This window comes from Alexandromys fortis, unplaced genomic scaffold (assembly GCF_014885135.2).
Source record: "Alexandromys fortis isolate MF-2015 unplaced genomic scaffold, M_Fortis_MF-2015_v1.1 scaffold_132, whole genome shotgun sequence".
NCBI lineage: Eukaryota > Metazoa > Chordata > Mammalia > Rodentia > Cricetidae > Alexandromys > Alexandromys fortis.
Genome location: NW_026068055.1, coordinates 1,743,613 through 1,761,726, shown reverse-complemented (window position 1 = coordinate 1,761,726; position 18,114 = coordinate 1,743,613). Strand labels below are relative to the sequence as shown.

At 38.0% G+C, this 18,114-nt stretch overlaps 1 non-coding gene across 1 annotated transcript; it reads right to left on the bottom strand.

Annotated features, from left to right (window-relative positions):
• Positions 1–14,815: 14,815 nt before the first annotated feature.
• Trnai-aau (transfer RNA isoleucine (anticodon AAU)) lies at positions 14,816–14,889 on the bottom strand. The gene has a single exon. It is a non-coding gene; the product is annotated as a tRNA-Ile (tRNA).
• Positions 14,890–18,114: the final 3,225 nt, after the last annotated feature.

Below are 18,114 nucleotides of genomic sequence, written 5' to 3'. Positions count from 1 at the left end.
AGTGTTCTGTGCATCACTTGGAATACAAAGAAAATTGAAAGTCACTCTATCATCACTTCTACATCCCCCAATTTGTGTTGATATAATATTAAGTAGAAGAAAAGCAGTGAACGAAAATATATGTCACCTTACTAGACCTGGATGGAGGTGGGTGGCCCTTGGACTTCCCACAGGGCAGGGAACCCTGACTGCTCTTTGGGCTGACGAGGGAGGGGGACTTGATTGGGGGAGGGGGAAAGGGGAGGCGGCGGTGGGGAAGAGAGAAATCTTTAATAAATAAACAAATAAATAAAAATTTAAATAAATAAATAAATATGGTGTTCACTTATCAGGAGAAGACAGTGTCTCCCATTCTCAGTATTCCTCAGTGGCCTCTAGTTTTTTTTTAGGGTTGAGAACTTGTGGACTTCATTTATTTTGTCAAATCTGTTATTGTCCTTGTTCCACTTATGTTTAGGGAGTTGTGTTGGTGAGACATTGTGTATGAAGCTTCTGCCATTTTTGGGAGACACAATATCACAGAATGCTTCCAGATTCTCTGGTTCTTACAGTTTTTTTTTTATCTCTTATTCTACAATAATTCCTGAACTTTAGGTGTTTTATAGATGTATCCATTGGGACTGGACTCCACAATTTTGCATTTTTATTGGTTGTGATTTTCTATAATGGCCTCTGTCTGTTGCATCAAGAAGTTTCCTTGATGAGGAATGAGGACTATAATCATCTCTGGGTATAATGACGAATGCTTAGAATGTAGTTCAGATTATAAAGGTTTAATAATTTGGTGGTTGTAAGTTCTCCAGGATCTATGGCTTTACTATATCTAGGGAGTTGGTTGGATTTCCAGTACCAGGCATGATCTCCCTCTTATTGATCAGGTCTTAATTCCAACGAGAGTGTTGTTGGCTACCATTGTAGTATTCACACCACTACTATTTAATAGGGTTATTATGACATGCTGACTGTCCAATTCCAAATGGTCACTGCTAATGGTAACCCTTAAACACACACATACAAGTATCATTATACATACTTAGTTATTTATATTAGAGCTATATATGTATATGCATGCATGCAACAACAATGATAAAAGAGGACATGAATTTGAAGGAGAGCAGGGAAAGATCTATGGGAAGGTTAGAAGGGAAGAAATGGAAAGGGAAAATGATGTACTTAATTAATCTAAAAAATAAGAATAAAACCATAGATAAGGGTTTGGAGAGTTAGTTTATTCACTGTTAAAGAGCTATATGGCCAATAGCTAGGCAGGAGAGAGATAGGCAGGGCTGCAAGGCAGAGAGAATAAACAGAAGAAAGAGAGAAGGGGAGGAGTGAGAAAATGAGGAGACAGGACAACAGGGGCCAGCTACCCAGTAGCACAACCAGACAGGGAATAAGATTAGAAAGAAAAGATATGCAGAAATATCAAAAGGTAAAAGCCCAGAGGCAAAAGGTAGATGGTATAATTAAAGTTAAGAAAAGCTGCCTAGAAATGAGGCAAACTAAGACTTTGTGTTTGTTAAGTAATAATAAGTCAGTGTATTTACCGGGGAGCTGGATGGCAGTCCATGAAAGAGTAAAAAACCTACAGTCTAGTTGATAAGGTCCAGACTAACTCAAGACCCCATCTCAAAACATAAAGTGAAGAGTGTGAGGGCCCACAGCTTTGATTCTGTTCCATCTGGACTAAAGCTAAGAGAGTTCAGACCTATTCTTGTTCATGGAAAATGAAGAATGAGATGTTTGACCAAGGGTGTCACTATTGGATGCCTTAACTCTTCAAAGACCAGTCAACAGGATGCTTTGTCTTAGGGCATGGTTACCAGGTGTTTTGAGATGCAAGGAGGTAATTATGCTTGCTTGTTCTTTGTATCATGGAAGTCTTGTGCCCTCTCCTTTCACTGGGGTATGGAAGGATTGTGAGTAATAAACTCAGGGCTTTTTGCGACAGTATTCACTAGAAGCCCTCCTGACTCTATCTTCTGTCTGTTTATTCCTTTCCTCTACCCGCACTCCCCTTCTCAGGAACACACAGCCCAATTGGGCTGGATCCAACAGAACCATGCCTGAGAAACAGAACTAGAATTGTTATCTTGCTTCCGTATGCATGCATGTATACTCCCCCACAAATGCACATGTGCGTATGTACACACACCATATATATACTTATGTAGACATGCAAAGTAAATGTCATCACAATAAAAGATCCAGTTTTTAACAATAAATAGACCAGGAATTGTCTTTTTTGTTCTTTGGTGACTTTTTAATTAATGTAATTAAAGCTTAATCAGTTACAAATAACCCTGTACAACCCCATGTAATCAGTAAATTAAATTTCCATACTTGAGTTAAATAACCAATTTTGTCCACTACTCATCAGTGAACTAGAATAACCTCAACGGATCTTAGATAAATGTGATTAAGGAACAATCAACTCTGAGATGAAAATGTATAAATACCGATTTTTTTAAATTGTGTTAGCTCTTTAAGAAACTTTTTACAATATTCCTCCCTCTCCTCCAATTTTTCCCAACTCCATTTCCCTTCATTCCCCACTCAACATTGTATCCTTTGATTCTCAGCCTTTTCTTAAAGTATTTTTATAGTGAAAGACTGGGGTTGGCAAGGCGACTAAGCAGGAAATGACACTTGACACTTGCCCCCACTACTGATGACTTGAACTGAGTCCCTGAGATCTCCAAGGTGGAGGGAAGGGACTGACTATCTCAAGTGTTCTCTGACCTTCACAAGGACACTGTGGTACAGACACATACATATATGTATATATTTATATACACTCGAAATAAGTAAATGTAATAAAACTTTAAATGGATTAACAAAAATAATTTTTAATGAAACATGTAAAATATAATTTTCCCGCCAAGAAGGTTAGTTGGATAGTACAGTCAAAAACTACCTGTAAATTCCAATTAAATATATGTACCTTTGTTTTATAGTTTATGGTTTATCTTACATGTTATGAAAAAGAAATGGATTGAAAGGCAGTGTCATGTTTTAGAAGCCCTGATAGGAGTTTCCACTACAACTTCCTCCAGGACACCGACATACATCAAAGAGAGATACGGGAAGCAGACTGCCATAGCTAAGTGATAAACATTAAAATATTAAAAGATGCATCACCTATGTTGCATACTAGTGTGAATATACTTTATCCTTTAATCATGTCATAGGAAAGCAATAGTTTTCTCACTCAAATCATGTTTCTTGTCTTTGGAATATCCCTTGGTATTTTAAAATTTATGTAACACTGTCTAAATAAAAATGAAATTGGCCTCTATCATAATTTCAGCCATGAAATAATAACTGTGACTGAGCTGAAATTTACCTTAGTGTCAGGAACATTTATTTAGAAGAGATGCAGTCCAATGAAATGATATCAGTGTTATGAGTTAACTTTTAATAAAAGCAACGATCCATTTGGGAACTATGTTCATAACGTTACTACCTATTTTGTTGCAAAAGAGTTATTCAGAGGTTCAAACATTATGACATTATTCAAACACTGAAGATACATAAACTTTAATTCATTTATTCTGTTTGATGTTTTGAATTTTATATAAAATCTACTAATCTAACTGTCCAATCTGTCCTGAAAGAATACATCAAACATCTTACAAGATCCTCCAATATCACTGGCAATGAAGAACTTCTTCCACTTTGTAGATATACCTTATTGTTTGGTACACCCAAGGTGGCCAGTTGTGAAAAGATTAGTATTATAGCTATCATCAGGTAATCAAATCAAGTTTGTTTTATAAAATAGAATCTCAAGGCTGGGAGTCAAACAGCCTTCCTGGGTCCAAATCTTCTCACAGCTCCTTGCTTTATTTCCCCTAGAAAAATATATACGTATGCATGTGATTTTATATACATATGTACATTTATATATATACATAGATAAATACATCGCATTATGTAGATATGTGCAGACATACATACACACATATAGCATATATTAAAAGTGATCTAAAACCATAAGTCTCTGTATTTACTGTCTTTAACAGTCATGTCTTGGAAAGAAGACCAACATGTCTTTTCCCTCATGCTGAAAAAGAAAGAGGTGAGGGCTGAGGAGGAGATGCAAAAGGAGGAGAAGAGAAGGGATAACTGAAAAAGAGCAGGTGAGGAAATGTGAGGGAAGGAAGAAGAGGGGAGGAAAAGGGTGAAGAAAGGAAAGAGGAAAGCAAGGAGAGTTCCACACAACATTGGGTCTGGAAAAACCTACTGCCCATAGACTCCCTTAAGCCCAGGTGGTCTCAGGAGCCATACCTTTCAAGGCACTATTCATAATGACCAGGAATGTTTAGTGGGATGACATCGTTTTATCATTCCCCAGCACCAGAGTTGTGTTAACTGTAAGCAGTCAGTTTGAACCATCATGTATATATCTGCCGGCCATTCAGTCAAATGGAAGACTGTGGCTTTGTCTAATGAGACAGATCGCTAGAAACTGTGAGAGGCTATGGTACACTGCCACTTCAATGGAGACACAGGGAATACAGCACCTAGAGGGGATTCCCTCCCAGATGAGGGAGAAAGATGCAGGACCTTATGTTTTTGGTCTTTTATTCATTCTTATATTATCAGGGAAAGAAAGGGTGGCTAATTGTGGAATAATTGTGACTTGGATATTTTGGAACTAGAAAGGCTATATTTGAAGGTCTAATTTCTTTGTCTTTGGGATAGAAAACAAAGATATTATTTAATGTGTATGCAAACAGTACACTTCACACTGTTTTGCAAGTCTCTTGGTTGACTGACTGAGATTATAACATGGCAACACAGTAGCCAAGTAGTCAGGCCCATTCTGAAGAGACTCCTGGAAAACTCCTCTGTTCAAGTCTCACCTCTCTGTCTTTAAAAAAGGGTTAGCCGGGCTGTGGTGGCGCATGCCTTTAATCCCAGGACTCCGGTGGCAGAGGCAGGCGGATCTCTGTGAGTTCGAGGCCAGCCTGGTCTACAAGAGCTAGTTCCAGGACAGGCTCCAAAACCACAGAGAAACCCTGTCTCGAAAAAAACAAAAAAAAAAAAAGGGGGGGTTAAAAAGTTCATACATTTTCCTTCTCCTTTTGTGGTGTTCATCAATTCTGCCANGATCTCTGTGAGTTCGAGGCCAGCCTGGTCTACAAGAGCTAGTTCCAGGACAGGAACCAAAAACTACTGAGAAACCCTGTCTCGAAAAAAAAAAAAAAAAAAAAAGGGGGGGTTAAAAAGTTCATACATTTTCCTTCTCCTTTTGTGGTGTTCATCAATTCTGCCATCACTTTGGAATATTTTCCGTCTTAAATATCAATATCATTGTGAGTTCTAGAACCTGCTGTCAGCAAACCTTTACTGGAGCCAACCCAAACATCTTCTATTTCGTTTTTAACTCTGTTATACATCAGCTGACCACTCCCTGTCACTGAGCTCACCTATAAAGCTCATGCCAGTGTCTCTTTATTCCATGTTCCCAGCTGGATTCCTGTTAAATCTATAACTGGAAATAACTGAAATTCATGCCTGTCTCCCCATCCAATCACAAAGTGTAGGACCACTCCTATATGCTGGTTTCGTTTTAGTTTGCTTAGTTGGTTTGGGGTTGGGGATTTCATTGTTTGTGTTGTTGTTTGTTTTTCTTTTGTTTTGTTTGAGACAGAGCCTCACTGTTTAGTCCAGGGTGGTGTTGCACCAACAATCATTGTGTCTTTTCCTTCTGACCTGGGGATTGGAAGTTTGTACCTTCATGCCGTTTACCCTGTCTCCATAAAATTTTTGACCATTTCTATATTTCTATAGGAGTAGTTCCATTTCTATCCAGAGAACTGCACAATGAGGAAGCCTGTCTTTGCTGTCCTTACATTCAATGAGCATCTGTGTTTCCAAGGGGCCACCCCTTACAAACGCACACACACACACTCACGCACATGCATGCATACACACCCGCGCGCGCATGTACACACACACACACACACACACACACACTTCACCAGCTCTCACCTGTTTTTTGTTCAGCTCTTTTCCTGACACCAAAGGGATACTCATTCAAGGAGCTCTCTCTGTTGGCTTGGCTCACCAAGACTGACTTGCACTGGAAACTTAACAGTAAGTTCAAATCGTTGACAGGAATAGTGGTTAGGATATGTAGAAATAAAGATTTAAAAAGTCTTCTTAGCCGGGCGATGGTGGCGCACGCCTTTAATCCCAGCACTTGGGAGGCAGAGGCAGGCAGATCTCTGTGAGTTCGAGGCCAGCCTGGTCTACAAGAGCTAGTTCCAGGACAGGAACCAAAAACTACTGAGAAACCCTGTCTCGAAAAATAAAAAAAAAAAAAAGTCTTCTTAATGAGGCCAGCAAGATAGAAGTTTTCATTTTGAAATACAGAGTAATAGTCACCTCCCTTTAGATTTACTTATTATGCTTCTTATGTCTAATTCTCCTGATTAATGTTACCCAAGGCTAATTCTTTTGAAAAGCAGGTAAATGTGGAGATCAGAAGGTGAGAAAATACATGGATGTGAAGAGAGTGAGAGACGGTGATTCAGTTACATGGATGCACAAAATGCTCTAAGCAAAGTCAAATCACACTTTTAATTTTAATTCATGTAATTTAATATAATTTTATCTTGATGATTAGGGAAAGTGCTCATCTGGGGAATGCAAACCGTAGCAAATAATGCCTCACAAGATCTTCACTGAGAATATACCACTGGGTTGGATGGGAGGGATGGCGTGCCTGTTTATATAAAATAGGTTAGGATGTAAAACGTGTAAGTGACGGCAACAGTGGAAATGAGCCAGTTAAGACTTTTCCATGGCTCTTTCCGTCTCCAGAACTTACATTTAACATCAGCACCACCATATCACCAACACCAGTTCCCACATTCAGAGCAATGAAAGCTTCTGCTTCCAGCAACAAACTACTCCATTCTGTCCATTTTCTTTGCGGTGATTGCTTTTCTTTTCTAAGCACGCCACTGGAAAAGTAGTTAGTGAGCTACAGCTAGTGAAAGAGAGAGATGCTGTGTGTGTGTGTGTGTGTGTGTGTGTGTGTGTGTGTGTGTGTGTGGTGTCATGTCCCCTCATTCCACTTACATAGTATACTTTTTATAAACCCTCAAAAATCAGAACAGAATGTCATTTTGTTCAGAGAAAGGCTTGCGGTTGCATTGCTAAGAACTCCTGTTGGGATCTTTCAGTCTTTAATATATTTTGACCTAGTGAGCTTTTTATCTCTGCCTCAGCAACCTTCACCTTATCTGTCAGCAGGAGCCAGGCGCCTTCCTTCAGGTGCCATTCTGACAGGCACAACAGACAGCCCTCTGCTGCCTATCACAGATTTATCCAGACTTCCTTGGCATGAGGAAGCTTTCTGGGGCTATTTACTTTTAGCAGTAGAGGAAAAGTCAGGGCTTCAATGATTGAGCTGCTATTTCCTGCAGTCAGAAACGGGCTGGAAGCACACACTGAAGCATGGCAAACAGATTCCTTCATAGTCACATTAGTGACACGGACGGGGTTCGTCTAAAGTTACACAGCTCGATACAGTAGTATCTGTACGTTAATGTGGTTGAAAGGAGATTCAAAAGGATTAGATTTAAAATATCACGTCCTAACAAGGCATGAATTTGGGTTAAGACAGTCTGCTTGAGGTGTGCAGAGCCACTGCCATAAACAGGTCATTCATAAAGCACAGAATGTGTGTTCATTGTAGCCACATATTTTTCTTAAAACCTTTAAAATTATACCATGAAGAATTTGGGCATGAATCCATTTCAAACCCCGGTGCTGTTTCAGGGGTGGCCAACATAAAGATATGTGCCAAAAAAAAACATGTGGGTTAATTTTATGAGCCCTTTCCCTACCTCATTTTTTATTTATTTGCTTCATCTACAAAAATCTCACAATATGATAGTCCTGTCCACACCTTAAGAAAAAAAAGCTTATTTATTTGTAAACCAAAATGAAAGCCGTTACTTAGACATGAGCTTATACCCTCCCCATCGGCAGTTTATCTTTCCAGAAAATATGGAATTGGATTCTTGATGCTTTCTTTTAATAAGGTCACCAATCTCTATGATATAAGTTTTGAAACAGTTCATTGTCTCAGGTTATGGAAGAGGTCAAGGAAAAGAAAATTAACTGACAAATAAATATTATGTGAAATAAGAATGGATAGCCCTAATATTTATTGCATTTATGATGTGCCAACACTAAAGAAAGAGTTCATATACTAATCTCATTTAATCCTCTTTGGAGGCTTATGAAGTCAATAGTAATATTATTTCCATGTGATACCCAAGGTAGCTAATGCAAACAACTTTAAGTATCCTGCTGCAATGGAACTGACCCAGGCTACGAACTTGCAAACTTGAGCTCAGATTTCTTGTTGACCACCTTTAATACATTTAATTAAATTGTCCTCCCTTTTTCCTGGTTATTTATTCAGAAACTGGAAGAAAACGAAACTACAAACTATAGCATTGTTTCCAAGAAAAAGTTTTAGTTTTGAAATCAGTTTATAGCTTTAGCTACACATAGGGTGTTTATCCCCATTGTCTCCTTTCACATAAAAAGAATTTATAAACTCCATCTCATTGTGTCTTTCTCAAGGAGTTTGACTCAGAAGAACATTCTTAAGTGGGAATTAGATTCTTTGCAAATGGTCACCACTGAGAATTTTAACATCTTGTTCAAGACAAAGCAGGAGATGTATGACAAAGCAGATTAAACAAAACTGTGATTAGTCACCAAATAGGTCTATGTAGTCCATGGGTGTCAGGAAGCAAGATCAAGGAGCTCTTAAAATAAGATAGGCTGTAGAACATACTAGTAAAACAAGCAATGCTTGTATGCAAGGATTGCACTGCCCTAGTTCCTCATGGGGCTTGTCTGCACACTTTCTTATTTTTCAAAGTTCTAGGAATATACCACAGTGAATATAGGAAAGACATTTTCTTCATGCTGTTTGGGCCCTTAGGCTCCCCTTTTCTTGCTCCCCACCCCACTCGCAAATGCATGCAATTAGAGAAGAATACAGACCACCTCCAAACCTTCCTGCCATCTGAGATGACAGAATTTCCATCTCATTCACGGCTGCATTCCTGAATAAAGACATTCTCTGGACCAATATCTTCATCCAGATTACTTACCACTCATTTTGCCTGTGTTACAGCTAAGGGGAAAGGGCTGCTATGTAGTCTACTTCTGGGCAATGAGATGAAGTGAAATGAGCCTCAGTAAGGGAGACGAACAGAGGTTATGATGCAAGACGATAGAGCTAAGAGACCCCCATACTTGCATGCAGAGGATTCTGGAAGCACCATAGAAGTTAAGTCTGCCAGGGAAAATCTTGCAAGAAGTTCAGAATTCCAACATGAGACAGTGACATTGGAGCTACCTGTTAAAGAATTAGTAGAAAAAAAATTTGAGAAAGGGCCAAGGGAGATAAAAAAGCTAATTCTAAGAAAAGGGTACAGTATATTTGAAAGCACCAATTGAAAGAAATAGGTTGTAGGGATAAGTCTCACCCCTTAGGGGGCGTGTTCGCCTCAGGCTAAAGTTTGCCTATAAATTTGGCGAGCGTGCTCCCAGCTCTCGCTTCTGCTTTCCTGGTCTCCGCAGGAACGGTGGTTCTGTATGTCTATTTCTCCATTAAAGCTGTCTATATTTTGACAATCTGTCTGCATTCGCTTACGCCGTTACAATAGGTAAGGTGAAGGATTTGATGGTTGGAATACCCATAATCAAGTGACAGAAAAGTGAGCTGAAAATAGGGACTGGATCTGGATTTAGAAGAACTTACAACACCGTCCTCAGAGGCAGGCCTTGGGTATGAGGATCCAGTGAAGACTTTTAAACTGAGCACTAAAATGTGGGTTACGTCACCACAATGAAGGTCAAAGTAACAGTGCTTAAGCTATGTCATAGTCTAGTCCCGCCTCACATAACAACTGAAAACCATAAGCAGTCCTGTGCTTGAGGGACTGCAGCATGTCGGAGTTGGGGGCCTTAACTGTCTGGTTACACTGCTTGCTTATTAGCCTCAAATTATGAGTCCGGCATCCACCATTTATACTCTATTCTGCATGGCAGAAAAGGCTATTCCCACCATTACAGTGAGAATCAAGAGAAGCAGGGAGATGTATTATTCAGCTACAGTATGTTACATCAAAGAAAGGAAGAGTAGATATTTAAAAACAGATGGCAATACTTCTCTTCCAAAATAGTGCAATTAGTTTAACAGAATGTTGAAATGCTCCTTTAAAAAATGAAGAGAGGATAAGGAGATCAATTAGGAGAGTATTAAGCAGGCTGGATGTGGGTCAGAAAGGCAAATTTAGGCAGGGACTTTAGAATTAGTGAACTAGGAGGACTTTGCTGTAAGCCATACATCAGAAAATCCCAGAAGCTGGCGTATCCAGTACTGAGGCAGCGACTGCCCAAAGCATGGCTTTCTGCCGACGTTATTAAATTGCTCCGCTGAGCAGCAGCGGCCTAAGAGCCACTTCAGGCAATCCTCTTTTGTGATCCAACATTAACTCCTGCTCTCTTCTGGTCACCGTGAACCCAGTCGCTGTCCCTTTTGCTCAGCATCACAGTGCCCCCATGAGCCCAAGGCAGTACACAGGGCTCAGGCTTGCTGATGAGTGTGTGGAAAAGAAGCCATCATTAGCACTGGGCTCCTAATGCTCTGTTGCCCCTGAGGCAGTTCACTCTGCAGAATAATTCTAGCCAAACTGTTACCAATGCTTTTATTTTTCACACTGACTGATGTAATACGTTGTGAATTGCACACTCGGAAAGTCATTTGTTCATGTTCTTTGGTGTACAGAGGGAAAGGCATAACCTTCGCCCAGCTGTCTGATGATTCCCAAGATCTAAATCAAACACATGCATTCATGTTTCACTACTAATGGTATTTGGCCACAAATCAAGAATTCTCTAACCCACTAGGTAGGCTTAGAAGACTAGAGAACAGAACACAGCAATATTAAGACTGTTTAATGCATTCATGTGCCTTTATAAAAATAAAGTTGGTGTGTGTTATTTTAACCAACATACTTAAATTTATAATTAACTGATTGATTCTTTAAGTAGAAAGAAAGACTGATCTCCAAACTTCAATACGTGTGCTGAGACGGTTCATTCAGGATTTCTACCTAGAATGAGGCTTAATGCCAGGTTTCATTTAGGATAAACTATTCCTATTGTCACTATTTTTATTCAACAAATGGGCAAGTTTGTCTCACAGGATTCTTCTATTTCTGATAGTCTGTGAAAAGCTACTGCTGTGATTATAACATCCCTTCTAACTTCCTCTTCTCCTCGGAAACAGTCTGTAGTCATTGGAGATCTGTGCTAAATGTCATCTTTTATTTGAGTTAGTCAAACTTTAAAACTTGATGGATTGGAAATACCAGATGTAAACTGCTAGTTTTACAAATCCCTCCTTTCTAGCATATTCTACAGTTGTGAGAGCTATTTCATTTTCAAGACACTGTCACAATCAAGGTGCATGTTTCCTTAGATATTGCATTCTTTCAGGTCCCATATCTAGCCATGACTTCCTGCTTGCAAGCACCTTCACATCCTTGCTCTCATATGAATGCTCTTTGCTCTCATCCAGGAATTCCTTCTCTAGGCAAAATAGATTCATATTATCCTAAAACATACCTATCTTAGCAGAATACAAAAGTCCTTCAACAATTGATCATTGAAGGCCTAACACACAACACATAAGAATAAAATTTATAATACAACTGAGTATACGACCTTCAGTTTTATCTTATGTTTCTAGAACAACAATCCTTGATGTTTCCACCCTTAAACCAGTCCTGAGGAATCTATCCAAACCAGTATTCCCACAGAAGGAAGTCACAGGGCTGTGCATATTGCTGCCATGACAACTACATCTCCATTTCACTAGAGACTCTTCAGCCAGTGTTGCTCAGTAATCTTCATGTATCCTAGTCCATCTTCATCCCCATGATGTTCCACAACAGTGTTCTTACTTTAAGCTTCTACTAGTTTTTAAGTACTTTAGCAATATAAAGAACCTCATATGCAGAGCACAGTGAGTTGAGGTGATATAGCCCCCTTTCACCCACAACATGTTCCATCTAAAGCTCCCAAAGAAGTCTCTTCCCTTCTGTAAAGAAGCAGTAGTTCTCTTGGACAAAACCAACTCCTTTATCACTGTTCATACTCACCAGAAGCCCAGGACCACATTACCTGCAGTTTTTCTGGCCCAAACTCCTCATAATCCCACACTCATTGCTCTTAAATATCTTGGTATTACAAAAAGAACACATGGATCACACAGCAAAGTCTGTAGTTACTCACTTTGATATCTGAAAATAATGATTTATGATTTGCTATATTTGTACTTTGATTAGCCATTACAATAAATAAGAATGTAGTTATATTATTTATGTTATATGCACTGTAAGAGGATAATGGGCAATCGATGCTATAAAATTGTTTATTGCCTGTTTTGGACATATTAGCAAATGCATATACTTCTGATTTCAAATTGCTATGATAGGGTAAAAAGGTACCCCATCCCTAGCAATTTATAAGAATAGTCCTTGATCACTTATTTGTTAGATGAGCAACCTGATTAAGAAACGGCAAGTGATAGAATTTATTTTTTAAATATTAAAAGCACTTACAATTATTTCTCATTGTTGCTTAAATCTGAACTGTTTTCTACAAACTCATGTTTTGCACGCTTGTTCCATAGTTTGTGACACATTTTGAAAACTGTGTTGGCATTATGAGGTCTGGAGTTGTGTTGGCCTTATGAGGTCTGGAGTTGTGTTGACATTATGAGGTCTGGTCTGGCTGTCCTTAGATCTCACTAGGAAACTGTGAAGGTTATACCCATTTTAGATTCCTGGTTCCTTCACTTTGTGAATGAGCCACCATTTATACTCCTGCCACTATGGACAAAGTCCTTATCATTATGGACCGTGACCCTCTGAAGTCACAGACTAAAACAAAGTCTTTCTCCTCTATTTCTTTGTCAGGTACTTGGATGAGAAAGTAGTTAATACATTCCCCTTGTCTCAATGAATGTTAAATCAGTTAATCAGGCCCTGTCTTTTGCCAGTCCTCTACTATTACCAAAAATAAAATAAATACCAAATACAAGTTACATTTTTTAGTAGATTTCATTAATTCTGTCATAAGTTTTATCCCCATTTTCACTTATCAAGTGGTTTCTCTGCTGTGGGAACACATTCTGCTCCTTCAGCCAATAGCCTTTAAGATACCAGCCCACTTGGGTGTGGTCTCTTATAGTTTAAGTGCTTCTGTTCTCATGCTCCTGCTGCTAGACTGTTTCCTGTCTGTGCTCAGATGACTGTTGTTTAGGACTGTGATCTGTAAGTTTTTTCCCCTTAAATAAATAACCCTTTTTATAATCAATAATTCTGAACTGGTGTGGGATTGTTTTACGGCTTCATTTCTCTTTTCCAAAAGCTTCTCATTCATCAAATCAAAAGATAGCTCCTTATTGGTAATAAATTAAAATAGTTAATATTGATTGTCAACCTGCTTGAGTTGAGACATATTTAGATGTCTGGATGTGTCATTAAGGGTATTGTAGGAATGATTGCCATGTTGATTGAGAAAGAGAGACCTTTCCAGAATGTGGACATTACTTCCAATAGGGAAATAGGGAAAATAAAGGAAATATATATGGAAAGAGAAAGATCTACAGAATGTGTGCGATGTAAGCCTTTCTGAGTGAATGTGCCTGATACTTATTCAATCACTGCCATCATAAGAACAGAAGTCTTTACCCTTTCAGTGTGGATGTACACAGTGATCTATCAGTGAGCACAGTCCAGGGTGAAATCATTGTCCCCGATGGTCTTAGACTCTCAACCTTTTGGACTAAGTAGCAACTAAGTTTTCTGGCTCCCCAGCATGCATGTGGCCTTTGTTAGACCATATGAAACACCATTATATTACTTACTGAAGTTATTAACAATTGTAAAATTGTCTCCAAAACTCTATTAGGTAATTTTATTGAAAGAATAAATAAAAAGAACAGAGCCAGCAACATATGTTGAGGGGGCGTCACAAGGGAAGAGCTAAAAGATTAGGTGAAAGGCTTACTTACATTGGAGGTTGATAAATCATATATTTTTTAATCTACAGATATTTGTTTGCAGAGAAAAAGACAAGACTTGATGTTATCCTTCAAATCCAAGAGTTTCCATGGAAGTCTTTCACTTAGGAATTTATCTTTTCTATTATAGCCTTTAAATAATTAGGCAATTCTTATACACATTATCAGTGTTTATGATCCTACTAATTAAAGTGCTAATGCCATCTAACATGTCTCACAAAAGCATCTGGAGTAATAATAATCAAACAAATATCTGAGAACCATGAAATAGCCAAGTTGACACATAAAATTTACTGTCTCAAATCTACCATTTGTTGACATTGCAAGTAGCATATTTCTTTAAAGTCATACTTAATCTGCACAAAGAAGATAATAAGATCATCTCTCTACCTAGCATGTACAATTATCTGCATATAAAAAAAACATGTATCATGTATTCTCTCAAAGGTGACACCTGATGGTCATCCTTCTCTTTCATATACTATAAGTCACACATGATTTTAAAAAAAGTGAACAATTTTTTTTTTCGAGATAGGGTTTCTCTGTTGCTTTGGAGCCTGTCCTGGAACTAGCTCTGTAAACCAGGCTGGTCTCAAACTCACAGAGATCCGCCTGCCTCTGCCTCCCAACTGGGATTAAAGGCGTGCACCACCATCGCCTGGCCAAAAGCATATCTGGCCCATACGGGGATCGAACCTGCGACCTTGGTGTTATTAGCACCATGCTTTAACCAACTGAGCTAACTGGCCGGTGATATGAATAATGGTTTTATGTGTATGTTACATAATACAGAATCTACTATGGATACAAATTCTTTCATGTTATCATAAGAGAAATAGTTGATAATTAGAATCTTCATAGCTATAACTGACCCTATATTCATGGATAGTACCTATAACTATCTAATACTACCATTCTATACTCTCTTTGCCATTTACTGCTTATGATTCTCTGTCTGGTAAAGTGACTTGAAATTTATTTCTGGAATAAAATGTAAAAGTGAGAAAGTATTAGTTAAATTATAAGGGGAAAATATCATAAACAAAATAAAATGTCATGCACTTTGGAATATAAACCTCAAACTCAGTAACTAGGGAGCTTAGTGGTACTTTGGTTTTAGTTTCTGTAGACAGTTTGCATCCTAAAAAGTGATTCCTAATTTCCATTAGAGTTTTAATGCAACCAGGTTTGAAATGTAAAGTAAAATAAAAATAATAAACATTTGGTTTTGCATACTATGAAGGAATGGACTTAATTTAAAATTATTTTGTGAAATATGAGACCATTAGGTCATTTTCACTAAATAATCTAATTTTTTATTAAAGAAACCCATTGTGTGGCCACCAGGGAAAAGTCTATTGACATACTTGCTTTTAGTCTGAGTAACTTTAATTCTGGAGGGCACATTTTCTACATATTTACTACAAACCAAAGAGACATTTTATGAACATAAGCAAGTTAATGGACCCTCTGATGTGAGCAATAATAATCCGCAGACTGAGTTTTGACCAAGGGGTGTGTGCAGTATATATCTACAAATACAGAGTAGGGAGTAAGAAATCCAAAATGAAATAAATGTCTTGTAACTGGAAAAATAACTGTGTGAAGACTTACACAGAGACACTTTAGATGCTCTTGAATACTACTGTATTTTGCCTGGAGTGTTGGCCACAAATATTTTCCATTCAGCCTCATAGATGTCTGAGTGTTTATATGTATGTGAACTGTCCAGACATAGAACACTAATTAGGAGAAGGGGGAGGGCAAGACACCCTCTAATAAAACTGGCATGTCTCTTTTCCTTTCATTGGTGCAGTGAAACCTAAAATCGCCAACATATAAAAGACTCTTTATCCTGTCATTTCATGTGAGGCAATACACACAGCAGGGGAAAGCCTGATGCAGGCCAGGCAGCCATCACTGCTGAAACATAATTGAAATCCGGTCACCTAAACTGTGAGCCCAGTATTTTATTCTTACATGAACACTTGTGTGTTATGAAAAATGCAGTAAGAGAAAGCCCCAAAGGTCACTGAACGAACATCAACAGCTGTTCTTCAGGCATTCGTTTAATGAGAAAACGTTACATTCCTTAAGAAGTCTATTTTCAATTTTCATATAACATTTCCAAAAACATGGCCTTCAGGCTCTGTTCTTTCTCACTGAACAGGGTGAAATAGTGTGTTCTAAGCCTTCTAGAAACAAGCTCTGCCACTTCTGGCCTGGCCAGGCCCAAGTCTCTAGCCTCACTTCGGTTCTACCAGGGTCAGTGTTTCCTTGAGAAGGAGCAAGACTCTTGCACACAAATGGGCAACTTACCAAGGTGGAACGAGATATCACGTTCTATCTGGGAATTAGATGTAGATAGGAAAGGCATGATGCTGTTAAATTAAGCATTCTGTGGGCTTTCAAAGATACCAGGATGGAAATTACACACGCGTGACACTGGGAAACAGGATTGCCTGCAGTTTTAAGTATGTTCTGCAACCTGGACTTACTGTGATGTCCTCTTTCATGGCTTTCTTGCATGAGGCAATTTGTCTGAAAATCCTTAAAAATAAATAAATAAGCAAACACACAAATGTTTCTCATTGAAATGAACAATGTTCTTATTTTATATGTTTCTTATCATATTATAATTTGTCCAAAGAAGAAAAAGGAAACAATTTTCCTATGTGTTGATTTTTCTCTTGATTAATTAAATTAATTTATCTTCATCAGGCTTCTCATCTTTAATAATTTAACAACTAGATTTTGTCAAATGTGTATAAAATATAATAGTCTTCACTAGGAATGAACACTAGCAAAACTTCATATACAGTGACATAAATACTTACAGATGTAATTCATATACATGTATCCATTATTTATAGTATTTTAATGTGAATTATAATGACAAACAGAATGCTATTATTTTCCAGGAAATTTTAGCATATTTTTGGAAATTATTTTCTCCTATACATTTAAAATTCTGCCATACAAATCATTTATTCTCACATGAAAAATGTTCATAATTTGTTTTAACTTAAAAAGTTTAGATGACAGACTTTTTGATTTATTAACTGAAGCGAAATCATGATGCTTACTCTGTAAAACTGATTCTGGAATATTTCTCATAGCCTGGTCGTTTTAATAACAACGGGAGATTCGCTGTTTGGTAATGTGGATCATGAGATAAGAGACCTGAATCTGCTCAGTCATAAATTGTTCATTTTCTTTCTCCTTTGCCCCTGTAATGTCTCCTGCTAGGCATAGGTGGCCCCAGTCTTTGCAACATAAAATAATGGTGTTTCTTTCAATTACATGATATCAGCAAAAGCTAAATTACAACACTGTATGTCAAAGTTTTTGTCGTTTGTTTTTTTTAACAATACCAAACACAGTCTACCCTAAAAAGCCAACAAATGAATAGAATAATCTTACTGCATAATGAAGTACTTACTTTCTTCATTCCTGCAGCTCACAATTATAAAAGCAACAATATCTATATGGAACCAGTAAAACTGCATGAATAATCTTCTCCCTAAGGATATTCTTTCCAAATCATGTAGTCTTTCCTTCCACATCAAACACTCCCACACCACTGATACAATTATTAATTGTGATGACAATACTCCAATTTGATATGCTTGATGCCTTGTTAAAAGCTGTTTAAGTTTTGTTTGTTTTTTAAGTTACAACTCTAAAACCCCCTTCCTTCTCATTATTCTTCACTTTTCAGTGCAATTCATTTCCTTAATGAGAGGAAATAACCTAACACTATAATGAACTGATTAAGGTTTCCCACAGAGCAAGCAAGCTCAGTTTGAGTCTAAGGTAAAAGTTCTTTCTCTCTCTCCTTCCCTCCTTTCTGCTCTACCCCCACCCCCGCAGATTTGAAATGTTAAGGGAATATTTTTGAATTTGCTAACTGATTACATAAAACCTATTTTTGCCAGCTAGATTATTATACCCCTAGCACTTAAATAAGAAGG